The sequence below is a fragment of the Rattus norvegicus genome, chromosome 6, assembly GCF_036323735.1.
Source record: "Rattus norvegicus strain BN/NHsdMcwi chromosome 6, GRCr8, whole genome shotgun sequence".
In the NCBI taxonomy this organism is placed as follows: domain Eukaryota; kingdom Metazoa; phylum Chordata; class Mammalia; order Rodentia; family Muridae; genus Rattus; species Rattus norvegicus.
This window is the reverse complement of record NC_086024.1, coordinates 73,412,179-73,437,783: the sequence shown is the minus strand read 5'-3', so window position 1 is coordinate 73,437,783 and position 25,605 is coordinate 73,412,179. Positions and strand designations below refer to the sequence as shown.

The window sequence follows — 25,605 nt, the reverse complement described above, 5'->3', positions numbered from 1 at the left end:
ATAGGTGGAGATATGGAGACAAAGTTTGGAGCAGAGACTGAAGGAAAGGCCATCAAGAGCCTGCTCCATTTGGGGGATCCAGCACATAAACATATAGTCACCAAACCTGGACATTCTTGCTGATGCCAAGAAGTGTATGGTAACAGGAGCCTGATATAGCTGTCTCCTGAGAGGCTGTGCCAGAGCATGACAAATACAGAGGCAATTCAAGCAGTCAATCATTGAACTGAGAACAGGATCTACATTGGAGGAATTAGAGAAAAGATTGAAGGAGCTCAAGGTGTTTGCTCCCCAATAAGAACAACAATACCTACCAACCAGAACTCACAGGGACTAGATCACCATCAAAGAGTATGCATGGACAGACCCATGGCTCAGCTGCATATGTAGCAGAGGATGGCCTCATTGGGCATCAATGTGAGGAGAAGCCCTTGATCATGCCAAGCCTAGACCCTACAGTGTAGGGGAATGTCAGGGCAGGGAGGTGGAAAGGGGTGGGTGGTTGGGTGGGGAGGGGGAACATCCTCATAAAGGAAGGGTTAGGAGGATGGGTATGGGGTTTATGGATGGGAAACTGGGAAAGGGGATAACATTTCCAATGTAAATAAAAAATCCAATAAAAATAAATGAATAAAACAATTTGCCAAACATCTATATATGTCATAAGTTTCTAGACATCTGTGATGGATTAGACTTTCCATTGGGCTGGTGAGTTCTCTGTTACTATCGCTAAATACCTAGAACAATTCAATTTTAATGAAGTGTTATCTATGCTCCCAGCTTTGGAAGTTCCAGACTTTGATTTTTGTGACTGCTGTCATTGTTTTGAGCCTTTGGTGAGGGAGTGCAACAAGGTTGAAGAAGATAGCTCCAACTTTTGTTTCATCTCCAACAAGCAAAGAGAAAAAAGTGGAAGGAGTGGGGTGCTCCAAGCTTTTCAAGAGCGCACCCACAATGATGCAACACTTGGGTTCATCCTTTAAAGAGCTAGTTCCTTATGGCAATCTGAGAGCCATCATCTTAATTCACATGGGCTTTTGTAGGAAATTGAAAATCCACACCACTATACATTGACTGTCTTATCAAACTGACACTCAAATTTAAGACAAGAGAGGTATTGTCTCCGAGTTACAGAGCAGACATAAATAGCTCCATAAAGATCTAATGTAGCACCTTCCTTCTGCCAGCTTCCTCTGGCTTCAGTTCTTTGGCTGATGGACACATAACTCCAATCTTCACTTCAGTTTTCAGGTGGCCTTTTCTTTGTCTCTGTGACCAATAAAGACGTGTTTTGTTGAACACTAAGCTGTTCTCATCCAGGATTAGCTCATCTCGAGACCTGTACTTATGCCTGAAATAACACCTTTTCAAATAAGGTCAAAATCACAGATCCAAATGCTTAGGATTTGTACATGTCACTTTTGAGAGCTATAAATCAACTTACTACATCTTACAGCATGGATAATGAGCTGAACTGGGGAAAATTATACATATATACATGCATACATTTATACAATACATATATGTGTGTGTGACAAATTTGAAAGAATTAAGAAAACTGCAATACAAAAAATATGATTATTTTAGTATATGAAACAATTGTATCAAGATAGAGATCTATTAAATGAATTAGAGATAGTGATTTTTAAATAAATTAGTATAATTGGAAAGTAAGATTGCTCTCCCTATAAATTATAAAGTGACCACTCTCTTAATAGTATTTTTATATTATTATTATATAACTGATGATATGAATAACATCACTGGTAAATTAAATTATAAAATACAACACAAACATTTTAAAATAGAATGAAAAATCCTTTTCTTTAAGAAATTTTATACTTACCTGGATTGAGGTACAGAATTATGTGCGTCAATATCTACAAGTACAGATTAATATAGTCTCATCACTCTAGAAGAGACTAAAGGGGCTGGGGATTTAGCTCAGTGGTAGAGCGCTTACCTAGGAAGCGCAAGGCCCTGGGTTCGGTCCCCAGCTCCGAAAAAAAGAACCCCCCCAAAAAAAGAAGATACTAAACATTTGATAAGTTCAAGGAGGGATAAGAGGATATTAAAGTCATTTTTACCTATATCATAGCCATATTGAAAAATTGGAAACTTCTAAGTTATTGGCCAATCAATCTAAAATATCTTTTACATGAGAAAATAACTAACAGACAAAATATAATGTCTTTTACACCTGCATGTCTAAGTTAGTATTGGCCTAAAGAATTGTCAGCCGTCCTCCAAGTGAATCAGTAGACTGTCTTAATGTGTCTTTAATTATATTCATTAATATTCATTTGAGGAGAGTGCATCATGGTTTCTATTTCAAGAACAAAAGCTAAAACATTAAAGCCTGCTTCTACCTAGAATATTCAGTTTGAGCATTGTCTTTTGAAGATGTCTCTGAGGAGATCATTATGCATTGAGAGCTGTATGGATTGTAAGCTGATTCTCTTTTTAGACCAAAGGTAAATAATTTGATCTTGATTTAGTAATCTGTGCCATCACCACCTGAGACTACATTAGGATGGAGAATTAATTTGGACATAGTTGTGTATTGGGATGAGAGTCTGCAGAGGGTCTGAGCATGCTTGGTAATTACCAGAAAGCTCACAGCAATGTGTTTTGACTTCTACATACTATGATTAACATATATTTATTTAACATTTACTATGTGCCAGCCACTGTCAGCATTTATTCCTGCAATATGCTTACAAATGCCATGCCATCTTCATCAGTATTTTAGACCAGAGGCAACTGAGGCACAGAGAAAATCAATAATGCATATTATGAAAGTATCATAGCCTCCTGGGCTTCCTATTTCTTTCATGAAATCTCAGAAGAGTGGCTCCACATGCCTTCAACATTCTAATGTGCTGTAGGAGCCCCCAGAAGGTTTCTTTGTACCCTCTGTCTGGATATCGGGATACTTCCCCATATCAAATCTCCCCTCAGGCTGTTTCTCCTATTGTTTTGAGAAGGATAAAGTAGATTTCTGCTTCATCACAGTGACTGTGGCTGCTCACAGACTTTTTTCTTCAGAAAGATGCTTTTGGTCACTGACACTAAGAGATACAGCCTGCTCTCCAGTTTCTGGCCTCATTTTGTAGCATAGTTTCTACTTTCTCCTGGCTATAAATTCTATAGAGTTTAGACCTTTAGCTCCAAGAATATAATAATTTGAAATGGGAAAAAATGGAGCAATAAGTTGGTGGGTAATCAAGAAATTGGGAACGGAGGAAAGTTAGGACTCAGTACATTCAGATTGCTAGCTACTTTCCATAGCTAACAATTTTACTCTCACAATACAGAAACTGTATTATGTGGGCATAAGTGAGTAGCATCATATCACATAATAAGGCTATAGAAATTCACTGCAAAATTTCTAAGTTTAATTTTATAGGTCTGGCTAGAGTCTATGAGTCTTGTAGTTGGGTATCATATAAATAACCTATGATTCCCATAAAGTAGCCCATAGATTATATTTAGGATAATGGTATCATAAGAAACACACTTTAAAAATTAAGCAACTAAAAAACAAATTAAAATGAAAATGAAAGCAATAATCATGGAATAACATGGTAAGTGCTATGGTGCGTCTTGACAAGGTGATATGTGAAGCATAGCTGAGCTTTTTTAAGGCACTTAGACAGATTACATATTCCAGCTCTATTCTAGCATTTAAAAATTAACAACAAAATAATTTCTCTAAACTATAAAAGTACTTAAAAATGTCACTTAGCAGCTGTACAGCATTATTCGGCTAGAAAATCTGTTTATTTCTCAAGTAAGTGGTAATTTAAGCATTATGTAAACTTTCTTCATGATTGCCATTTTAGATGTGAAACTGAAAATACTGGTATATTACCAAAATATTTAATACATTGAAAAAGCTCATGTAACTTTTCAGAGCCTAGAATATTAGATGACAAAAAGGCAACCCAGATAAAGGGAAAGGACACAGAGAAATTGGCATAAGGAATGGAGGAGTAGCAAACTCTGAAGCCAAACAACTGCCCAGGATGCAGGCTGTGCGTGGCACGGGAATCAAAGGCTAGATTTTATGAAGCCCCAGACATTAGCAGTAACGCCACTGCATCTCACAAAGATAACTAGTGTAAAAACATAGCCACAACATATAACCACATGTTTGGTTTGAACTTACCTTCTAACTGACTCAAGGTGACAATCAAATGAATTTTTGCACCATAAGAGAGGCCCTAATAATTTTGCCTTTAATGTACACATTAGACTTTTTTTAAAATTCAATTTGATGCTAAAACCAAAATGTTTATGATAAACTAGAGTAGTAATGTGGTGTATAGATTCATGCCAGGAGCCAGGAATTTGGAGCAAGTGCAATTTAGGGGAATGAATATAATCATGCTATTCTGCCCAGGAGACCCTCTTAGAAGCAGCCCCTCCCCCACCCAGGTCCTTCAGGAAGAGCCCAGGCTGAGTGAAGTAGATTTGTATGCTTTGCCACCTTGTGGTCATTATAGTTATTTGCATGACTCCATCTGTTTATGGTTGCAGATTTTCCTCAGGAAATACCCATGTCCTTACTCATCCCATTATTAATAATTCTGGCTAAAACACATTAAACTTAAAACACTAATAAACAAGTCAGCACGGTAAAGAAATGCCTGCCTGATGATTTATTCTGGGCTGATGTGTCTCCTGGATGACCATCCAGAAATTTATGTTTCCCTCATATGTTTCCTCATAGTACTATTGAAAAAAATAGTTAATACAAATTAGAAAACTGAGTAATATTATTTCAATAACACCATGATATTAAACAAAAATAAAACCCATGGCTTAATGTACACACAACATATGTTTGCATAAATGGGAGAATTTTCTCTGACACTCAAATCAAAACATCTTTGAACTCAAGGTACCTTATAGCTTTTATTTTGTTCTAGTTTAGTGTATAAGACACAGACTTTCTAGAGATATGGAGTATCTAATTGTCTCTGGAGGTGCAATAGCCACTGTCAGATAATTAAGATGGTGAAGATAAATTCTAAAAGGTCAGAGTAATTTGTAAGATCATCATTATTAAATATTTTTTATTTTATTATTCCTTCTCACATGAAACTAGATATTTTTACATGCTTGTAAAACTGTGAAATATTAGAACTAAAACTTGCTCAGAGAGCATAATCTTGGTTTTTAGTAACCATTGTTTTTAAGGGGTGAACACAGAGGGTTCTGTTCTTCCAAGTCATTAAATAACCATAGAATTCAGCAATGACATTAGAATTCAGTCTGAAGAACTGGATTTAAACAACGTTTCACTACTATTTAAGTTAACAAAATCTAGGCACTTTGAGCCGAGATGGATCAGCAAATATAGGTGTTTGCTCCTGAGCTGAATACCTGAGTTCAATGTCTGCTACCCACATGGTGGGAGGGGAGAACCAAGTCCCACAAGATCTCCTCTAATCTGCTGTCTGCCCTGCTTATCCATCTTCACACACAAACAAATGAATGTAAGACAAATTTAGAAATCTGACTGCTCATCCAAAGGTCCTGAGTTCAGTTCTCAGCAACCACATGGTTCAAAACCGTCTGTAACAGGATCCAATGCACTCTTCTGCTGTGTGTGAAGACAGCGACTGTATACTCACATGCATAAAATAAATAAATCTGTAAAAAAAAAGTTAAAAAAAAACCCCAGTGGTTTTTGGTTATAGGTTGAAAGAGCATCTGTCTTCTTATTCAGTTATGAAATTTATCTGAAAGTAATATCATTAATAAGAAACCATATTAAAAAACGTTTAAAATGCACAGCCTTGATCATGGAGATAAAAGTGGGGAGAGACAGCTGTCCTTCATTTCTAGTACAAGAAAGCCAGCCCAAATTAGAAGCGTTCCCATGCTTAAGCCACTTGTGCATATTCTGAATGATAGTATCACGGAAATTATTTTCATTACTGTCCACTGAAGGGCTGACTTCCTTCCTAGCCATCAAGTATTCAAGATATACAGGCTTCTATCATCTGTTTGTCCTCAATCACCCAACTGCAATGTGAAGAGAGATATCTTAAGAAAGACTACCTGCTGCCTATTGGAAGCAACTTTAGACTCTTCTCGAGCTAGTATTGAGAAGAGAAGGCTTCACTTACACAACCAGGATGATAATAACCGTAATGCAGTAGAAGACACCAGGATAAAGAGGGAGAAGAATCCACTCACCTGCAAGTCACATTACACTCAAACTAGTAAATTAACAAAGTCAAAAAAAGTATTGGAATATACTCAAATAAAAGCTGAATTTATTTATTTTTCTGTATCCAGAGAAGTTATCAAACACCTCACGTCTTTACTCATTCCTCATAGGCCCTGCAAAATAATTGGCTGCCTAAAGTGAATGTATAAATATTAAATTGAGTGTGTCGGGGGTAGGGGGGCTGGAGAGATGGCTCAGCGGTTAAGAGCACTGACTGCTCTTCCAGGGTCCTGAGTTCAATTCCCAGCAACCACATGGTGGTTCACAACCATTTGTGATTGGATCCAATGCCCTCTTCTTGTATGTCTGAGGGAGGACAGTGACATTGTGCTTATATATATTAAAAAATCTTTAAAAGGAATAAAATAAATAATAATCAATGGAGCATATTCTAAAATTATACAGGTGTATTAGGATAAAGTATACTGCAGTTACAAATTTATCTCAGAGTTCCATTGGATTAATATAAAGCATTTGTATGTTGCACCTGTCATGATAGGCCAATGAGGCTCTCTCTATGAGGAGCCTGTAGACCTGGGAGAGAAACTAGCCTGGGAAGTACAGCAATTCTTTCCTATTCAAGGCAGCTGAACAAGAATCATACGATTTTTCCCAACCCTTAACTGTTTAACATAACAACATGACCTTGTGAGTCTGATAAACTTAGAGCACACATGAATATGTGGTAAATACCAATGGCCTCTACATGAACATTATATTTCTACTCTTGGCAAATAAGTACTGATGCGTGTAAAACACATAGTAAACATAACCAAATTACAGTTTGGTAGGATTTGGGGAGATATTTTTCTTGGTTTGTGGGATTTTGTTGTTGTATTGAGTTCTTGTTTGTTGAGAAAGAACTTAAAGTCAGGTGGGTAGAATTGGGGAGAGGATCTGGAAGGACTTGGGGGAGAGGAAGAACATGGTCAAATATATTTAAATTAAAAATTTAAATAATAAAAAATAATATATTACAAAATACAAAAGAAATCAAAACCACCCCATAAAGGATTTAACATGTACAAATGATTTCAATGAATGATGTTTCCTTCCCCTTTAGAGACCACATTCTACACAATAAGAGCATGAACATTAGGAACGGAAGTGCCATTATGGGAATAAACTTAAATATGCTCTGATTTCTCTAAAATATCTATCATTTGCATAATTCAGTAATAATTGATCACAGATCACTTTGATATATTTATTCAAAACTGTGAACCGGTGTGAGCTGATTCACAGTGAGGATCTCTGCTCTCTAGAACTTGCCAGAAGAGTTAAGTGATAAGTGCAAAGTCACTTAACTTGTATCATATTTCCCTAGATACATATTGCATCCCCTTCATGGTCTAAAACTGTGATGAATATGTGTGGCTTTCCTCACTGTTTACCATGGATATTTGTACCACAATAAGGCAGACTGCAGCACTCAAAAGCCTGGTGTTCCTATGCAAAACACATTGTAGTAAACAAGAGTTTATTATCTTCCTGGTCTCACTACAAATCAGGTAGCTATCTACATACATAATACAAAGCAAATGCCTAATTTCTGAAAATTATGAAAAAAAACCTCACTGTCTCTTCCTACTATAATCTTATGTGACTATTTGGAAACACTGAGTCAAAATTCATATGGACTAACATTCAGCCGATATACAGGAAAGGGCTGATTTTCCCCCCTTTCCAAGTTTTAGTGAAGAATTAAGAGGTTTCATTGCTTATCAAGCACAGCTCTAGAAATATATAGATAAGCAAGCTTATGAAATACTGTGATCAAGAGAGAAAAGAAAATGGCTGAATAATCATCAGATTTCATGTTTATAAAAAAATAATCAAGTGTTAAGTGACAGAGCTGATGGAACACACTGTAGTGTCATGAAAATACTCATCAGAGTTTGCTTAAATATTTTTATTGAGTCTAATTCCAAATAATAGTAGCAATAGACTCCATTGGTTGTTGTCTGCTACATATCAGCTCTGTCGGGGCTCTACTTCACAGAGGCTCGGAGATGGCAACACAGCTGTTAGCTCGTTTGACAAATGAAGGAACTGTAGCTCAAAGAAATAACAGTTATGGGATTCAGTCTTTTTGTGTTTAGATTTTCATTTCCCAGTAGGAATTTCGAGATCCTTATTCCAGGTATTTGATAATTCTTAACTTAGAGTCGTGACTATTTTAAAAATAGTCTCCTGAAAATAAATAATGGGAGACTCTTATTTTTTAATTTAAATTATTTTATTTATTTACATTCCAGTCATCGTCCCTGCCTCAGTCCCCCCCCCCCAGTTCCTCATCCCATTCCTCCTCCCCCTTGCCTCTGAGAAGGGTGCTTTCTCCCTCCTACTAAGCCTCTCCCTTCCCTGGGACCTCAAGGTTCTCTATGATTAAGTGATTTTTCTCCTACTGAGGCCAGACCATGTAGACCTCTGCTACATATATGACTGGGGCAGACCAACCCATGTGTGCTCATGCTTCGTGGCTCAGTCTCTGGCAGCTCCCTGGGGTCTGGGTTATTGAGACTGCTGGTCTTCCTATGGGATCAGACTCCCTTTCAGCTTCTTCAATCCTTACCCTAATTCAACCATAGGGGTCCCTGACTTCAGTCCAATGGTTGGGTGTAATTATATGCTACTATCTCAGTCAGCTGCTGGTAAGGGTTCTCAGGACAGCCATGTAAGGCTCCCATCTATAAGCATGTCATAGCATAGTAGTGTCAGACCTTGGTGTCCCCCCCCCACCATGAGATGGATCCCAAATCAAACCTGTCATTGGACCTCCTTTCCTTCAGTCTCTTCTCCATTTTTGTCCCTGAAGTCCTTTTAGACAGGAACAATTTTGGGTCAGGAATTTTTTTTCTTTTTTCTTTTTTTTTTTTAGGAGCTGGGGACCGAACCCAGGGCCTTGCACTTGCTAAGCAAGCGCTCTACCACTGAGCTAAATCCCCAACCCCCTTGGGTCAGGAATTTTGATTGTGGGTCAGTAACCCTGTTCCTCCACTAGCGGCCTTGTCTATCTATTGGAGGTGGACTCTTCGAGTTCCCTTTCCCCAGTGTTGGGGATTTTGGCAAAGGTCACCCCCAATGCATCCTGAGAGTCTCTCACCTCCCTGGTCTCTGGTACTTTCCAGAGGGTTCCCCCACCTCCCACTCCCCAAGGCTGCTTATTTCCATTTATCCTCTGCTGGCTTTGCTTTTTCCCTTTCCCCTATACTTGATCCTGTTCCTCTTTTCTCCTTTCCCTCTCCTCTCCTACTCAGGTTCCTCCCTCCCTCTGTCTTCTGTGATTACTTCCTTCTCCCTTCTAAGTGGGGTTAAAAACCTCCTCACTTGGGCATGTCTGCTTGTTACACTTGTTATAGTCTGTAGATTGTATAGTAGGTATTCTGTACATTTTGGCTAATATCCACTTATCAGCGAGTGCATACAATGCATATTTTTGGGGGTCAGAGTTTCCTCACTCAGGATGATATTTTCTAGTTCCATCCATTTGCCTGCAAAATTCATGAGGTCATGTCACCTAGACTCTGATTTACAAACTTCACATACATATGCACAGTCATCCCAGCCTATGGTACTGAGAGGCTGGAGACTTGAAAATGTAGACTTAGAATTCAGAGGTGACACATCCACTGAACAATCGTGGGGGAAAGAAAGGGAACTCTAGAATGTTCAATAAAACAGGGAGAAGCCAAATAAACTTGGAACAAGATTCAGAGACCTATAAATTCTCAGTGAAATGATGGAGAAGCCAGAGGAAAGGGTCAATCTTAAATCAAGAAGACTAAACATTCAGGCTTGCCAGATGTAGGAGCCGACAAAAGGCTGTGAGTCATCGCATAAGCCTCCTAAATCCACCCATGGTCTGGGTTTCCGGTAGTCAGTTACCAGAGCAGCGAGTGGAAACAGAATCCTCACATATATTCTTCCTTCGTTCTAGTTCCCTAGATTTGGGGCTTTTATTTTATTTTTTTAACTGGTTGAACAGTTGCTGCTTGGCACCCAGACTTCCTGATGTCCACTCTTGCCTGACTATGACTGGCTGACTATGACTAGCTGACTATGACTGATTTCCCACATTGGCCCTAGAATGTCATTTCTAAAACCAAATAGATCATGGAGTTCCCAATTTCCCCGGAGAAGCTCTACAGGTGCGTCTTGATTTGAACTCTGTCTACTCCAAAGCTTCCTTTTATATTATTGTTTGTCTTCAAGCCTTAGTAAAAATAATATTTTCTTTGAAATTTGTTAAAACAACCCATCGTACAAATGGAGATAAACAACAGGTGGTTATGGCCTTTAATCCCAGCACTTGGGAGGCAGAGTCAGGCAGATCTCTGAGTTCAAGGCCAGCCTGATGTACAGATTGAATTCCAGGAGGACAGCTTGAACAAAACCAAACCAAATCAAACAAACAATCAAAAGACAAATGGCTATACTGTTTAACAACTTTACCTCCGTGCCTCTCCATATATTCCTCTGCTCTTTTCAAGGTGATTGTCTGCAATTAGGAATTGCTAGCACAGTGCTACCCTGGTGTAGATTGCTTTCCATATCTTCTGTTCACTAAAGTCACAGGGTAAGCACTTTATCTGGTTCATCTCTGTCCTGTCATCTCAAGTGCAAGTGTAAGGATGCCTAAGATCAAAGGAAATGGAAGAGTAAGAATGGAGAGGAAGACCCACTCTTAGAGATGAAGGAAAACAATTGCACTCCAAAAAGAGACTGGTTTCAGCTTGGTTTCATTCTCTCACAAAGCTTATCTGTATAGCAACTCCTTCCCGGAGTCTTGACATAGTCCAACTTTAATTTTATTATCTTTCTTTTTAAATCTGGCAACCTACCATGGTAGACAATTAAAAAAATATCATTTCAATTACTATATTTGGAATCTCTGTTACTTGAGACTGAAAGTCTTGTTGAGAATAAGGACTCTTGGAGAAAATCGTCGCAGCTTTTGGTTTTAAAAACTCAAAGAAACAGCATGAGGACTTAATCTTGGGAGACTAATACATGTGAAAATGTTTAGAAGTTTATCAAATACATTCCAATGTATTCACTGTTTTTACGTATAGTAAGTATTTTGTTACTTCAGTGTGTTCCCTAGATGTTAGGTATCCATAGGAAGGAGATAGGGGGAGTGTACCTGTTTAGCATGATTGTATTTTTATGTTATCTTTGTTTCATGTCTTTGTATTTAGCACTTCATGTCTTTTTATGAAAACACTTCAATGTTCTATAAAAGCAGGGCAGGACACTGAGCTCAGGTTAAACATTTTGAGTTCCAGAGTCTATTGCCTCTCTACAATGAACTTGGGAGTTTAGGAGTGTCCTTGGGGATAGGTAGAGGATTGAAGGCTGCACTGGGGTCCAGTCCTTCACTACAAAGGGTAGGCAAGACTCAGAGCCTGGACTAAGAGTAAACTGATTCAGGAAATGATGAAAATCCTGGAGCCTGGAAAAATGATGCTCTGCTGCAGTAGTGGTAGAACTCAATGTGTTAGTGTAAGAGTTAGGAATAAATCAACAATGAACTATTTGCAAGCCCCAGGAAACACTAAAAAATCTGTAAAGCCTAGTGTCTAACTTAAATAATTGGAATTATCAGGGAAAGATTAACGAGGAAGGGAGAATGATGGACAAGTGAGGTCTCATGGAAGCGGAGGGGAGTTGGGAGGGGAAGTACAAAGGAACAAGGCAAGTGGGAGGAAGCTGCTCCTGTTTAGAAAAGTGCTTCCAGGTCAATGATAGCTTGCCACATTTCACTGCACTGCATTCGTCATTCCAGTGCAAGGCCATGATATTCTTGAATCAGATACATGGATTTATCATATTCGCAGGCCTCTCATTCTCCATATGCAAAGAATTTGGCTCAGTGCTCCAAGAAAGGTTACTGTGTAGATATTGATAGTGGAACTATACAAAAGGGGTGGTGGGAAAACAAAGTTAAATTCAGCTTCCAGTATTTGGTACACCAAGTAAAAGCAAAAGAAACAGAAAACAAAGGTTATACTCACTTGAAAAATAAACTTATGAGTGACCCATGTTGGTTTTGATATGAAAGAATAAAAACAAACAAATGGAAAAAAAAACCAACTAGGTGTGGTGGCATACACCTTAAATCCCAGTACTCAGGAGTCAAAGATAGGGTGATCTCTGTTAGTTCAAGCCCAGCCTGTTCTACATAGGGAGCTCCAAGACAGCCAGAACTTCATAGAGAGTCTCTGTCTCAAAAATAAAAAAGGAAAAGAAAAATAAATATAAAGAATAAAACTATAAGCAAAATGCAGCATATTGAAACTCTCAAAGTTGATGGTGTCAAACACTCCAAAGGAATAGACCATCCAGCTTGCACAATAGGCGATAGGGAACTGAAGTTCACAGAAGGCCACTAGGGATGAGCTTACTAGGTCTTCTGTCATTCAAACGAATATTGCTTATCCATCAGATATTAATTTCATGCCAGAGCTTCTTAATTGATATATGTCATGATCTTGAGGGAAGGACTCATTTATGAGTTCTAAAATTATTTTTAATGGAATCATAATTTTTATAAGACTATTGTGAGAATCCAATTTAGAAAGACAATGTACTAGAAAATTTAACATACTTAATTGTAGCATATTCTTTTACTCAATACTTTTGTATTCCTAATTCTAACAGGAGGTCATTCATGTTGACCCTCTTACTACATGATCACATGACTGGTATAAACAACCATATGTTTAGGTTAATATTCATTGGCGATAGAAGATGTTAAAAATACCAAGTTACTATGAAAGTTAATTTACCTATTAGAAAACATATCTCTTTGAGTTACAAATGAACAAAAATAGAAATTCCTGTGAATGTACATCTTAAAGATAAGTGATGCAAAATTTTAGTAAAATTTTGGGGAGAGTAGTACTACAATAAAGACCTAAGAAGATTGTTATGAAACAACAGTTGATATAATTTTCTTACTTTGCCTGATTGCCATTCCACCTATAAAATGGAGTTAAGTTCTCAAAAGTCTCATAGAACCTCAATACCTTGTGCTATGTTTATATATGAAATCCTTATAGCTGGCCATTCAGACAAGGGTGCTACAGAACAAAGCCATGATAGCATCTGAGGAATTCCAGGAAATGCACAGACAGGACGGAAATGATTGGCTCTAGTTGTTGTTCCAACCACAGGGTGAGAAACTCTTCTCCCTGTAAAAGGTCCTAAGGTGAACCCGAGGCACAATGTAAAATCAATTTATTCATTCAGAATAGATATGCCAAGTGCCCAATGTTGATATCAAAAGGCCTCCAAGTATGTAGAACATTAATGTTTGTTGAAAGTACATGAGTTTAGTAAAATCAACCCTGATTTCCAACAGGTGTCACCCAATGTGCAGCATATCAACTGCCAATTATTTAAAAGAACATTCAGCACTCAGGAGAAAATCAGAGTCTACACTATAATGATAATTTAAAAGTTGTAATTAGAATTGGTGCTGGACAGTTTCCATTTGTACTTACAAACCTATTCTGCTGTCTTGGGCCCTCAATATGTATATCAGAGGACTAAATTAGGTGGATTTTATTCTCTGGTTTCACAAATAGGAAAGAAACAGCAAAAGAAAGAAGAGAGGTGGGACCAATTTCATTATGTCTTGTGTTCTGTCTCTTAGGGAGATATTGTATGCTGACTGAACATTCTTAAGGAACAGTAAGAAGCTTACTTATATAGTTTTCTAATTAGTCTTTCTTATTGCTCCTACAGACAGAGAGAATATGTGTTCCCTTGTGAGCCCCAGCCTGTGAATACCTATCTCTTCTTGGTTTCTTCTCTGATGCTCTCAAAAGAATCATAAAAATTTGACTTAAACACACACACACACACACACACACACACACACACACACACACGAGAGAGAGAGAGAGAGAGAGAGAGAGAGAGAGATATGATTAAACTCAATGAGGTCAATAAACTTTGTTAAACTTTGTCTGGTTTGCTAATGGCCTAGAAAACTACTTGGCTCAAAGTAGAACTCATTAGCTATTTATTGAATGAATTGTTTTCCTTACATCTTTTATGATCACTTTTAATCATAAGATTATGGTGATTATGAAGATAAAAATTCTTATGCCAACCTAGAAAGTATAAATGAATAATTTCCCACCAAAATAGAACTCTGCCAATCACACCCATTTTATTACATAAACTAGATTTTTGCTACTGATATATACATAGCATGTTATTAATAAATGAGAAGGTTCATGATGGTAACCTTAAAATGTGGAAAGATATGCACTACTTAGAGATCTAGTTTAATCTTGTAGGCAGAAGATAGTACTCCAGAGAGAGAGGTGGGGGGTTAGAGCATGTAGAATTCTGCAGCATGGAAATATGGTTTGTTCTGGCATCTAGAAATTTCATCATGCCTAGAACATTGAGAAATGAAGGTAGAGAAGACAAGCCGGACCATGAAAGAATGTTGCAATGTAAGTCTCAGGCCAGTAAAGCATTCACAGGAGGGAGGAGGATATTAGTTATTTCTCCATGGCTGTGATAGGATACTGTGACCAAAACAATGCATGAAAGAGAGTTTATTTGTGCCTATGATTCCAGAGCGTTAGAGTCCATGATGGCAGAACAAAGGCATGGAGGCAGAAGCAGGAGGCTTACATTTTGAAGCACAAGGATAAAGCGAAGAGGAAGCACTATCAATGATGCAAGTCTTTAAATCCTCAATGCCCACCTTTGATGGCACACTTCCTTCAACATGGCCACATCTCCTAAGCCATCTCAACCAGTGCAGCTAACTGGAAACCAAGTGTCCAATGGGGAATTTATCTTTCAATCAACCACAGAGGAAAAGAAAAAAAATGACTCTGCCTCTCTTTCCCTAAATATAAACATATGTACATATTGTATGTTTCCAAATGGGGAGTAAATTAAGAATTGCCATAGTTACTATAAAGCTATATTGTATAAGTAATGTGAAGATCATTCTTTGACATTCTTCAACAATGTCCCTATGGTCTGAATGCAGCTCCCCAAAGGCACACAATGGAAACTTAGTCCCCAGGCTGACTATGTGGAAGGTGATAGAAATTTAAGAAGTCACGTCCATGTAAATCCTGGGATCAAATGCTGGTGTGCCCAGAAAATAACAGTGTATTTCAGTTTCTCCTTGGCTTGCTGTTTTGCAATATCCTCATGCCTGTGCTCCTTAGATGATGTGGATCAGCCAAGAGAGCGCCCACAGGAGCCTAGCTGATGCCTGCTCATGTTTCTGAACAGCTAAAAATATGGAATAAATAAACTTGTCTTATGTAAGTTTATCCTGATGCAGATATTTTATGATAATAAAATAGTGGAATAATTACAATAAAACATTTTACTAGTGTTTTGTTATGTTACAAGTACCCTTCCTTTGGCTTTGTTCAGGGGTTGAAAACTCAGCATAACCTGATGTCTCCATGAGATGAAGACTATCATCTGCAATTTACAGATTAGGAGAAAGCTGAAAGGGTCAGAGTTACTTGTTCGAGGTCGCACAGCTACGGAATGATAAAGATAAAAGAAAGCTGAGAGTAGCCACTTTCTGGAACCTCTTAAAGAAAGTTGGGCTTGGAAGTATCAAGGGAAAAAAGAAAAGCATTGGAGCTGACCGTGAGCAGCAGGAACTATCCTGATGAGCTTACTTTCGTAAGAAGCGGCAAATTGTGCCTCTGTCTTAGCTATCACAGAGAAAAATAAGTTTAGCCTTTATTAAAAAATAAAACGTCTTTCTGGGTTGGAATTCTTATCATTGTGAATGTAAAAATAACTTGCTTTTTTCTAACATGGGGAATTTAGCAGCATTTTTCTTTTTTTAAAGCTAAGGAAATCCTAGAAATTAAAAACTGAAGGGACCTAAAGGAGGTCACGAGCCAGTTTGACAAAACTCTGCTTGGAGCTCTATTTTTGCATTACAGATAAAGTTATATTTCATATTGTCTTACTGGACTGCTTAAGAATTACAGATTACATGGTGATTTGAAAATAGTCCACACTACAATTGTAAAATTATAAAAGATAAAAAGTTGTATGATTCAAATAGCTCCTAATGTTTAAGTCCTTGATTTCCTGACTCCAGCAGATGGCAGCCTAACAAAATAATTTGTGTGTCCTACATTAACACTTCAGGACCCTCTGCAAGGCCACACAGAGTAAAAGCAGTGAGGGACCAGACTCTTCTCTAATCATATAACTTTTATTTGAGGGGGAAGCACTGAATTTTTTTTCTTTGTTGCTCTTCATTCTTTAAATACCCAACCTGCTGGGATCAGCACAAGACTCTTAAGTCTCCGTAAGAATAAAGTTATAAAACATGAGTAAATAGAAAGTCATAAAATGATCCAACTCTAATAATTTAATGTCAAGAGAATGGGCTTTAGAGATACTTCTCTGAGTTAACAATTGAAGTAGAGATTTTCAGCTTTAAGTTTGTGTTGAAACTCATGGCCGTAGTGTGTTTGAATGGTTTCTACTGGATAACTGGTATTTGAATGCTTCCTTTCCCCTTGCTATCACGTCCTAACTGTTATTTTCCAGGTAAATACCGGACACTTTGTCAAGATCACGCATAAATAAAGCCACACAGTTGAGAATCTTACTACCAGGAAAGAAGTCAGGGTTTCTACTTTTTAAATTTATTTTCTCCTTTGTCTCCCTAACACCAGTTATTGGACTTACAAATCAAAACTTATTTACAATTTGCCTAGCTTTATCTACCCCTGATAGGGTAGACTAATCCCAGTTTCTTTTTTCTGTTTTCTCTCCAGAAGTAGTCCTTATGTTTTATAAAGATGTTGTTTCATAATTAACTTTTAAAGCAACTGCACCAAACAAATCAAACTTCGGTGTAAGAACTCATAGCTCTTCTCTCTTCTGAGATGGAAACTCTAGGCATGAGGAGTGCCTTTCAGGGCACCAAAACCCAGACAGCAGCTGCAGATAGCAACATGTAGAGGGAGATCCTGAGTCCAGCTTCTTCCGGTATAGGAGAGAGATGATGTGACCATGTTGTGAAGAGCAGTAGACACACAAAAGCAATGTCTTATTTTCTTCCTGTGACTCCTAGGTTCATCTCTCTAGAACTAATTCTTCTAGACTTCATAAAAAGCAGTTATATAAATACCTTTTAAGACCTGGACTAAAAGAAGAGAAAGACCAAACAGTCTAATTAGTTGTTTTACAAATGCAAGGTATAGAGTACACCAGAAATTAGAATGGCTCTCTGAGGAGATAGACTAGAAAAGGAAGTAACTGGACTCCAAGAAAGCCCTTGGGAACCAGCAGTCAGTGCTTGGAGTTTGGTATACACAGGGAGGAAGCAAAGCTCAGTGAAGCAATGCCCAGCTCTATGAAGACTGGAGTTTTGAATAATAATGGGTAACATTACAAGTTATAGAGTATTGTGAGCATTTTAAGTTAATTAGTATAATTGCTATCTTCTTATTGCTCATGTGTATAAATGTAAAGATGAGAATTTGCAGTATAAACATCTTCATCTCAAAAAATATTCAGGTGAAACTGGGCATCTCTGCCATCTCTTGAATATTTTGGGAGGAACTTAGCTACTAAACTTTGCCTGGGAGAAATCCATACTTATTTCTCTCACTTGTCTTATGTAAAGATGGCTTTTATAGATTGATTGTATAGTCAAAGGGAATAGAATTTGTAATGACTTTTATTTACTTTTGCTGTGTGACAGTGTTCATGTTTGCTCGGGCATGAGCTCTCTTGGGTGGATGTGAGAGGGTTCAAGAGCTCGTAACATTTGCATATGTCATAGGATAACTTGTAGGAGTTGATTTTCTTCTTCCACTCTATGGGCTCTGGGGATTTAAGATAGGGTTTCATGGTTGGAGCAGGTGTCTCTACTCCCTGAGCCATCTTATCCACTGGGAGCGTTTTCTGTTAGTCACTGAGAAACACTGGCATTCTCTGGATTGAGGAGGGCAATGCTCCAAACAGCTCCATCTTTTCACCTCTGGGTTCAGCTGTTCATCTCTTGGAGCACCTTCCAGACTGCACTGTGAGTCTCAGGAGGACATCCTCTCTTCCACGGAGGGGACCCAAGGCAAGAGTATTTTGGTTGAAGGTGAGAAAAATAACAAGTAGAGACCGTCAAGGGCATAATTCCTTCTGGTCAGGAAGAACTTTCTGTAGTCACTGTAAGAGAGTGATCAGACAAGGAGCTCATCAAGGTGTGCTCAAGCCACTGGTAAAAAGCTCCTATTTACAGGGATCACTTTCTTGAGGAAAAGAGACGTCCTATTAGTTCACCTGGTCCAGCTCTCCTGTTTTGGGCTGTGGTGTGAAGCAAGACTCTTCTCCAGGACTCATTGGCTGAATTCCAAGTTGTTCCTTCTTTGTTTCCTTCCCTCCAGTACACTCCTCCATCAAGATGCTGTTTCAAAGTTATATTCCTCACCTTTCCTCCCTTCTTGGCATTCTGTGATGGAAAGAGTTCCTGGGCCTTCTCTTAGCTGCTTTCTTTTCACACTCTCTTTCCATCAGCCCAATTTGTTTTCCCACTTTATACTAAAGAACTCCAAGGAGGGAAGCTAATAAAACCCATTAAAGCCGAAGTTGAGTAACTGCAGTCATTAGCTTCTCTGAAGTTTTTTCCTCCTTCTGTGTATTATCACCATGGAAGGCTAGGCTGATGTTTAGCAAAGAGCACCTGTCAAAACAAAAGAAGAGTTTCACACCTCACAATTTTAAGCCCCAGGTAAGAAACTCAGCCTGGTGGATCGGCAAAGAGGAAGACAAGAAATCTGAAACTCCCAGACTTGGAACAGAGTTAAATGAGTTTCCTCTGGGTACCAACAGGCTTTTGTTTAACACGATTAAATCCTCTTTGTTTTATTACAGACATCAATGAGAAAACAAACAGTGTGATCAAGATAAAGGCCCTGAGCAGCACTCTGTTTCTGTCTCTCTTCTTCTCAGAGCGCTATCACCACCTTTCAGTGGACAGGCTTAAAGGAACTAACCCGGACCACAGAAAATTGATGAGCCAAGCGGCGCAGGTGGACAGGAAAGCTTTGAGAAGCAGGGTAAGGGGATAGAAAAAGTGTGAAGCACTTATGTCCCTGACCAGATCAAGTGATAAGAGGACTGGCTTCCTTTGCTCTCCAATTAATTGTCTTCTTTTCAAAACAGTCTTAGCTTTCACGAAGCCCATGAGGATGCTAGACATCGTCCTAGTAAAGTACAACAACCAAAGAAGCCTTGTTGCTGCGGCGGTTGCAGCTGGACGTTGGTTGAGTAATACAGACAGGAGCCCTTGAGTGGGGGTTGGGGGAAGGGGAATGCTTCAGAGAATCACTAAATAGTGAATATTGACCATTAAAGAGGCACTAGTTGTCTGAATTCTGTCAAGGCCACAAGAGAATCAGATCTAACGTTAATTTTCAATGCAGTTCTTTCTGTATTAAATTAGTTACAACCCTAACTCCCTTTAAAAACAAAACATGGTCATTGTCAGTGTAATAGCCGCACTGAACTGACAGAAGCTGGGGTCTTCTGCATTCATATTTTAATTACCTCTTTTCAGCCAGGAGCATCATTAGAAGTTTATTATTACCATCTCCTATCTTGTGATCTTAATTGGCTCCCTTCACAGAGGACACCAAGAATCCAAAGCAGAAGTCCTGGCAGCCTCCCAAAGATGGCGGCCAGATCAGTGGCACCTTACATTGATAGTGTCTGAAGTCACGTATCAGGCTTGTTAGTTCAGACTTGCCATGGTTCCTTCTTCCGACACTTGAATGTGGACGTGGGGCTGATTCAGTGGTTTCAAAATCACACTGAGAGGCAGGGGCTTTTGACCCACTTTCATTATGGCTCTAGAAAGGAATATGACCCATTATTATTCCCGTGGCTCTTTTGGATTCTAAGGTGGGGTAGAAGGTTTATTTACCAAATCTGTATTCATTGACATTCACAAATCTCCAACATTGGCTGTAGTTATGTTGATACTTGCTACTTAAAAGTGTGAGTTGTAAAGTTCCTTTAAATTAAAAGTTTACATTAACTACATGGAGCCTGAAAAAACAATGGTAACTTAATTTCCAAAATATTTGCTGTTAGGTTGAAATAATGACAATTTTTTTGAGGCAAGAGAAAAAAAAAGAGAGAAAGATTAGGAAATAAATCTACTACCCTGTCTATGGGAAAGAAAAGGTGTTTTGTGAACAGGGTTACTATATTTCTTATTTTGCAAAAGGAAAACAAGTGAGTTTCAAATTTTAAACACTGGGGTTCACCTCCTATAATATCAGGCTAATGATACCTCTATACTCAGATGTACATCGACTTCTGGGCCTGTCTTTTGGCATTCATAGAAAAAGCTAAGCCACACATAATCTAGAATTGTGTGATCATCAAAATTCAAAGAGAGAAAGATAATTTTTAAAAGGTTACAAATATAAATGGTTTAGTTTAAGATTCTAAAGATTAGACTTCTTTATTTTCATTTCATGGTTAAAATTATTATATTATCTGTATTTTTATATATATTCCCAACATTCATTTAAAGATATTATTACCATCCATTGTGATCTGTCATCCTAAGGGAGGCAGTCTACAATATTAAAGAATGAACCATGTAAAGGACTAGACTCTAAGGAATAAACTTTTTTATCCAATTAATTGAACTAATATACACATTGAATTCTTCAGGCTGAACTGTCAGCCTGATTTGTTTTCTCCCAGGAGTTTTACCAGAACACTGATGTGCATGCTTTCATTCTGACACACTCTACAGCAACACCGGAAAGCAGGCCACTTTATAAACGGGCTTTCTATTTCACTTTTGTTTTGTTATATATTTAACTACAATTATGCAAACAAACAAGTGAAAAACCCATTCCACCTATGCAATTCCTGGAACAGAACCTGAAGTCAATATCACTTCCGGTGACCATGTATATTCAAGTGTAGTTTCTAAGCTGTAGGACGCGTTTCAGATTTTAGAGTGTATCTCGTGAAACATGACAACGGCTAGTATTCCTTCTACAAAACAGCTGAATCCTCCGTGAGAAGAAGCTTGGGAAAAAGGTGAAAAAATCTAAGGCACTGAAGTTACAATGATACAGATAAATCCAATCTAAGCTATAGACAATGACATGACGGCCACATTAAAAAAAAAAAATCTTCTCTTCCTTCCACTACCAGTTACAGCCTCTTGGAGGCCCCACTTCTGTTGCTGAACCAGGCGTTTTTAGCCTCCAGGAGATGACTGGTAGCCTTCTTATCCCCCTTTGTGCTTACCTGATGGCTTTTCTCAATAAAGACAAGAAAATTTTCTCTCTTTCTAAACGGTTTCACTGTATCGAAACAGGACCCTGAAAATACAGCTGTTTCCAATATACTGGTAACAAAAATGCAACGAAATATTATTTTAAGGAAGAGTTATCAAAACCGGATGCCAATCACTCTGAGGAGCAGAGTAAAAATTATTTGCACTTCAATATTTATATTTATTACAAGAAAAAAGTTTCTTTTTGTAGAAAGAAGGTTCAGAAAAGGGCACAGTATTAGCTAAATATTGTACCTTAGAACATCAGTCATTTCCCTCTCAATAGTACGGAAAGGGTCTAATTTATAAGTTTTTCCATCTCCCTGTTATGCTGGCTTGTAAGTTCTGACACTGCTACTGGTATGTTAATGAGAAGCTAGCGTTCCATTAAGAGAAAACCATATGCTCTGCTGCCTACTGTGAAAGAGAAAGCATGTAATGTGGCTGTTGCCTTAGCAACACATTAATTCATTTTGTCAGTGTTGGCACAGATCATTTCATTTATAAGAAAACAAGTATAATAGTTTACCACATCTATAATATTTACAGTGTTTCTGTTACAAAACAGTGACAAAATGAGTTTAAAAAATAGAGTTGGTATAATATCATTAAAATATGGAATTTGTGGTAAAAATTTCCCTGTAAAAATGGAAAAAAAATGAAGATTGGTGTAAAATTTCTTTTCACAATCCTACTTAAAACATTTTAACACCAAACTGTTTGCTTTTTAGCATATTTGTATTATACTAATAATGTGCGTCTGCTGCAAAAAAAATTAGCCCATGAAAAACACAAGTGCATTAACAGTTTCTAATGAATGTTAAACAAAATATTTCATACAACAGTTTTGTTAAATTACAACCATTATAAACCTAATCGTATGCTAGTGTGTTACTCATAACAAGGCTAAACATTTATCCAGTTTTATCTGTTCTCCCAGATGTTTATTAGTATTCTAGCGCTCCTAAAATATTTAAATTAAACCACCCTATTTTCTCATGTGAATGCGTTTTGGGTTTTATTCATAAAAGACTTAGTCACATGTATATCTAAATAAATATAGTACACTGTATATGCTTTATGCACAAGTGATACTTAATGCGAATTGAGATAATCCAAAGGCATGATAAAGGAGAGAAGTGATTAGAGAGACGATAAGTCCTGGTTATTACAGCCTGCACCTGCAGCCGAGTATCAGCTCTACCCATCCTCGGGGTATTGCACACCTGTAAACACACATTCTCAACAGCCAACTCTGCATCTGTGGTGCTCACCTACCCTTTTTTAACCAATAAAAGGGAACCATGGAGAAGATAGCGAGCAACTATCATTTGCGAGTTTATGTAGTGATTCGAGTTTTATGCCATTTGAAAGGGAGCATTTAAGCATTTACAGGAGTTATACAAATTGGTACAAACCAGTGTAGGGCTGGCCATCTAAGTAATGAATGGCCAATTATACTTTCAGCATTATAAAACACCTTCCTAAAATATCAGTGTTCTGTGGGCTCATGCAAAGCTTCATCATCCAAATATGGGTGTTTTGGTTTCTACGCCCTTCATTGCATCAAAGCGATAAGTTTGGATGGGATTCTTTCTAATTAGAAGCCAAGACCCAAGTGTACTTTAAAGAGTCTCTATACAGACCTGCAATGCGATCTCTCCCAAAACTCTTAAGAAAATAAAATTTATGATTAGCTTTGATGAAAATGACATATTATCTCTGCTTTGATAGGAATAAAATACTTTGAATGGCTACATCACCAGAAGAGAAAATATAACCAAACATCAATGTGATTTTATGTGATGCGAAATTAAATTTCTCTGAAATGTAATCATATCTCATTGACTCACCCAATAAAAGTAACTTAATGAAGTATTTTATCTAATTCATATGTTTTGCTTATTAGTTTGTGGTACTTGAAAAAATAAAGCTATAAACTTCTTAAGATCCTTCTTTCAGCCACACTACTCCTATCAATGAGACTAGTTTATCAGCAGTTAAATGATGCCATATTTATGATTTAAGTACAGCAAATTATAGGTAGCTTTGTAATGAAATTCATTGATTAGACTCACTACAAGTAATATGACACATAGTACTGAAATAAATAAAAAAATTATCTTGTGATATATAAAACATTGGGCTCATAACAGTTTTTTTTTATTTTTCTTCCATTTTAAAACAATATGGGCAAAGTTCTTAGACTCAATCTCTCTCTCTCTCTCTCTCTCTATATATATATATATATACACACATATATACATATATATAATCACTATGTGACTCGTGGCTGGAGAGATAGCTCATAGATTAAAAGGACTGGCTGCTCTTCCACAGATTCTGAGTTCAAGTCCCAGCAAACACATGGTGGCTAACAGTGGTCTGTAAAGGGATCTGATTTCCTCTTCCGAGTATGTGCATGAAGACAGAGAACTCATATAAAATAAATAAATAAATCTTTTAAACCATCACTATAGAAGAAAAATTTTAAAGGGGGAAACACACACATATTTATTTTTATTGTACTTATCCTTGCCATTATCATCCTTTGATATATAAGAAAATACTTTCCATATTTAATCACTCTCTTCATTTCTGATAATGATTTCCGAAATCCATATTTAACATGAAAAATAAACTATCATATGTTATGTGCATTATTTCACAATAAGAAACACACACACACACATATAAAGTGTCCTCAACCAGGCTAATTATCAGTCCTCTCCATGTAGCACAAACTGATATTATTTTTATACAAAAGCATGATGACTACAGCAGGCAGATCACAACTGCAAGTTATGTTCAAGGTTATACACATGCCCTTCTATTCACCTACACCCACATACCAATTTTTAGCCCTAAGTTCTCCACAGGTTAACTGACATGTTTTAATCTAATGATATGAACTCTGGCAATATTAAATCATTATGATGCTTCATAACTATTTACTCACAATATTATAAAATAAACCCAGTTATTGAAACATATATATGGCCGAAAGAAATGGCTCACCAAATAATTACAAGCACTAACTTCTCTCACAGACGACTCAGGTTCAGTTCCCAGCTCCCATGTTAGCTCATAACTCTCCGTTCCTACAGTTCCAGGGACTTAATGCCCTCTTGAGGTTTTTGTGTTTACTACGCATGTATGTGCTATGTATACATACATGTAGGCAAAATATTCATTACATAAAAATAAATCATTTCAACCATTGTTATATGCATAATGTATAATAAAATAATAAATACATTATATATTATCAATATAATTATATAATATATACAATAAAATGAATCCAAAAGAAGTTAAACTAGCCATTGCTTGTATATCTTAAGAATTAAAAAGGAAAACAAATGATGTGTATAAAGTGTATCTAATATAAATCTTTAAAAAATAATGCATGCCAACTAACAATGCTTGAACAAATATTTGTTGAATAAGTGAACATGACATATGTAAGCAAAATTCATGTTCATTCTTCCTTCCTTATAACATACTTGCAAAATTAATGGTATACGTAATTTCACAAGTGGAGAATTTTGCACATGAGTGCTAACTGTAAGCATTGGTGATTTAAAAGTCACAAATAAGGCTTAGCTTTGGAATTATACTATATGTAACCTTATTTCACTTAAGTTTAGTTCAGAGTAGATTTGCTAAATGTTGGAGAAGTGGAGACAGATGAAATAACTTCCCGATTTTTTGGGGATTTTAAGATTTAAAAGGTTTAAAATGTGTAGCCCAAGCTGTCCTGGAATTCATGATCCTCCTGCCTCTGCCTCCTTCAGCAAATCATACCGGCATGCGCCACCACAACTGGTTCAAAATTTTTAATCCAGAATTTCTCCTGTCTAAAGGAAATGCAGGGACAGAGAGTGGAGCAGAGACTGAAGGAAAGGCCATCCGGAGACTGCTTAACCTAGGGATCCATTCAAGCTGCACCCCAAACCCAGACACTATTGCTGATGCCAAGAGGAGCTTGCTGACAGGAGCCTCATATAGCTGTCTCCTGAGAGGCTCT

At 37.5% G+C, this 25,605-nt stretch overlaps 1 long non-coding RNA gene across 2 annotated transcripts in view; it reads left to right on the top strand.

Moving 5' to 3' along the window:
• The window catches only part of LOC134479381 (uncharacterized), a 59,696-nt gene that overhangs the window by 7,750 nt on the left and 26,341 nt on the right, over positions 1 to 25,605 (top strand). Inside the window, exon 2 of one of the 2 annotated variants that reach the window (XR_010052667.1) lies at positions 19,145 to 19,329. This is a non-coding gene — a long non-coding RNA (uncharacterized LOC134479381). Of the gene's footprint in view, positions 1 to 14,845; positions 15,147 to 19,144; positions 19,330 to 25,605 lie in introns of those variants that run through there. The other variant, XR_010052666.1, reaches the window with a different exon arrangement.